Source organism: Balaenoptera acutorostrata, chromosome 7, assembly GCF_949987535.1.
Source record: "Balaenoptera acutorostrata chromosome 7, mBalAcu1.1, whole genome shotgun sequence".
Taxonomy (NCBI): Eukaryota; Metazoa; Chordata; class Mammalia; order Artiodactyla; family Balaenopteridae; genus Balaenoptera; species Balaenoptera acutorostrata.
The window spans coordinates 24,355,637-24,359,097 of record NC_080070.1 but is presented as its reverse complement, the minus strand read 5'-3'; the positions used below and the strand labels follow the sequence as shown (position 1 = coordinate 24,359,097).

General features: G+C 52.1%; 1 long non-coding RNA gene across 1 annotated transcript; it reads right to left on the bottom strand.

The window, feature by feature from the left end:
• Positions 1-610: 610 nt before the first annotated feature.
• Positions 611-2,918, bottom strand: LOC103001563 (uncharacterized). The gene is made up of 3 exons (XR_450552.2): positions 2,785-2,918; positions 2,061-2,156; positions 611-977 (listed from the first exon to the last, which is right to left on the bottom strand). It is a non-coding gene; the product is annotated as an uncharacterized LOC103001563 (long non-coding RNA).
• Between the last annotated feature and the right edge of the window lie 543 nt (positions 2,919-3,461).

The following is a 3,461-nucleotide window of genomic DNA, read 5'->3' as shown; positions in this document are numbered from 1 at the left end:
CATGAGACTTTGTGGCTTTTTATTTGTTAGCTACCTCACAGCACAACCAGAACAGAGCAGTTCCCCTTTAACCAGGTGCTCACTTAAGGCTCTGGCTCCTATGTATGATTTCTCACCCTACAAATGACCTCAGAAATGAGGCTGAGGAAAAAAAAAAAAAGAAAGAAAGAAATGATGCTGGCTCCTTGTGCTGCCAGCCGAATCGCAGCTGGATTGGTCTGTACCTACTAACCCTAATCTCAAGGAACTTACCTAAGCACAGAGAAATGGAATGATCTGGGTACTTGTGTGACGGGGGGCCAAATGACCTGCCCTTGGGTCTCGTGCCCACGTCTGTCTACTGTGAGAAGGGTGCCCTGAGAAGATCTGCGTGTGGGCCTTCGTGGCTTCGTTCTTATGACTTCTCGAGGGATTTGCTCTCGGAGATGACTTAATAATCACTCAGGGTCCCAGCAGTAAACTAAGGGAGTTCCCTGGTGGCCAGGTGGTTGGCATTCCGGGCTTTCACTGCCATGGCCCGGGTTCAATCCCTGGTTGGGGAGCTGAGATCCCACAAGCTGCACAGTGCAGCCAAAAAAAAAGGCTTTAACCTAAGAGTTGTTAATGAACAGACTATGTACAGAAGGCAGAGTTAGGAGAACCAGCGAGGAATAGTGAAGTCCCCAGGCACCAGCAGCAGGGGAAACTGGCTACCGTCGCAGGCCGGAAGGGGAAAAGGGAGCAAGCAAGAGCTGGAGGCCTGGCACGGGGCCCCAGACACACATGGTGGCCATAGGGGGGTGTGGCCCTTATCAGAGCCATGAGGAAGTGGGAAGTTTATGTGCTTCCCCCACCCTCTCTTCCCACTCTCCAGTTCCCTGTTGGTGTGTCTCATTGGCTGGTCCCAGCTGGGAGCCAGAGAGCAGAGATGCCCAGGTGACTGTCTTTCAGGGTCAGCCTCCTGGAGTTCAGAGCCGGGCAGAGGATTGAGAATGGATCTAAGTGGGAATAAGCAGAATGATGAGGATAATTTATGAGTGTTCCTTTTGACCTTCATTCCTGCGGAACCTTTTGTGATTGGTTGTTCTCATCATGAATGTTTCCATATGAAAGCCCCCAAGTATATTCATAAGCCATAGTGGGCAGAATGGCCCCCGTGACTGCTGGTTTCCTGGGACCCTCTCTCTGCCTCCTTTCTACCTGATACCAAAGGAGTTTGTTTCATTCACCCAAATATACAAAGCAACACATACCTATAGAGTGTGTACTGAGGTGGGCACTGCTGAGCACTAAATGAATTCATTTCTTCCACAGTGTTTTCCAAGGGGGAGCAAGGACATTTAGAATTAAGAGGTTTTTAAATTGTGTGCAGCCCAGAGGAGTGACCAGGCTGACTGGGAGTCCTCCTAGCAGACCTGGGGCCAGGGCTGAAATCGTGACCTGCCCTTATCACAGGGCTGTACCTAGGCAGGTTGAGGGCAGTGCCGTGGGTCCCTTTTGCTCCCTCTAAATGACTCCTCTTTAAAGATAAGGCTCATTTAGGGTGGCCTAGCTCCTTGCTGCTCAAGTTGTGGCCCACAGACCTGCAGCATGAGCATTGTTAGCTTGTTAGGAAGGCAGAATCTCGGGCCCCAGCTCAGGCCCACTGACACAGCATCTACATTTTAACAAGATCCCCAGTTGATTAGTACGCACGATAAAATTTGAGAAGCACTGCCCTTCACTATATTAGATTGTGTATTCTCAGTTGTAACCTAATTGAAATTCCTTCACAAACCACCTGCTACCACTGTCCCCTTGCTGTTGAGTGTAGTGAGACCCTGCTTTTTACCAGCTTTACTCCGGCCACCTGTTGGCTGGAGAACGTGGGTGGTGGAGAGGACTGGAAGATTACCCACCACTGAGCATCACTGCTTTAACTTCGTATTTGAAGCCAAGGTGGAGGTCATGGTCTGGTAGGCAGTCAGGACTTCATCTGGTCCTTCTCAGGCCCAAACCCAGAGCTGGCAATGACAGGGAAGTGGTCCTTTTCTTCAGCCTTTTTGTTTAGAATACAGAGCTCTTCCCTTTAGGTCACTTACCTGTGTCAGCTCATCTTGGAAGGCCATCCTCTTCACTGATCTGGGCTCTGTGCTTTCTGGTCTTGTAGATATACTGTTCAGAGTTAACAGGTCTGCCTGTGTTGAATGTGAAACAGTCCCTGGAGTTAGCTTTGAGTCCACAGGGGTGTCTCTTAGAAGCCACAGGCAGGCATGCACCCAGGCCCAGGTACAGATAGAACCAAGGACTCAAAACACCTCCAGTGGCCTTCATCTCCCCCCTCTCCTGCCCTCTGCATAACTGCTTCCTTTCTGCTCTCTCCCTGCACCACGGACCCCTCTGCTTTCCCTTCCCAGGCTACGTGGTAGAGCACACCACCTGCCACCCCTGTCAAGGACCAGCTGCTCTTGGGGGGCATGGTGGGTAGCTCTAAAGATCAGAAGTACTCTGGTTCTGATTCTGGCAGGTGGAGTGTTAGGATGCAAGGAAGGGAAGAGGGGAGCAGTGGGAGATGCCAGCAGTGGATTCTACAGGGGACAGAGGCAGCTGTGAGGAAGGCCTAGCTCACCAGAACCCATGTGGTCCCCAGGATACCAGCAGAGGAAGCAAACTGGTTTTTTCTGATCACCTATTAGCTGCCCAGCACCATGCTAATCACTTTACATGTTATCTCCTTTCATCTTCACGCATAAAAAAATCCCCATGAGAGTACTATTAACTCCATTTTGCAGATGGAAAAACTGAGGCCCCAAAGAATTCCATTACCTGACCAAGGCTACAGAACCAGAGGTGAAGAGGCTGGAATTCAGCCTATGGATCTTTCCACCCTACTACACTGTCCCTGCCACACCTGGGCCAGGGCCACAGTCAGTATCACGGATTGAACAAAGCGCCTGCTGTGAGCCTGGCCAGCCTGGTGCCATCACAGGTGGCTGTGGAAATGTCCCTGGTTCCAGAAGAGCAGGATTTTCAAACATGGCCCATTGGACACGCTCACTCAGATTCTGCTCCGCTCAAGTTAAATATGGCCAGTGTTGGCTGACCAACAGTGCCCCTTGGTGGGAGAGGCAGGGCCAGGTGAAAGGCCAGGCAACCTGGTCTCCTGAGACAGGTCAGCGGGTGGTGAGTCAGGGGGCTATATACAGCCTGTGGCCACCGCCAGCAGTGCTGCAAAAACTCAGCTGATGAAACCCCCTGTAAGCCCCTCTCTGAGCCCCTGCCGGGCTCTGAGAGGAGCACATCAGCCCTCCTCAGGGAGGGGCCCTCACTTGGCAGGTCCCTGGACCAGCATTGTGCACGGTCTGTTCCAGCTCTCATGGCGAGGCCTGGGGCCTAGGCTCATGGGCTATATTGAGGGCTGAGTCACCAGCCTGTGCCTGGGCAGGCTGACTGACTGGCTGGCTGGGGCCTGAGTCAGGCCCTGATTTATCCTGGAGAGTAAC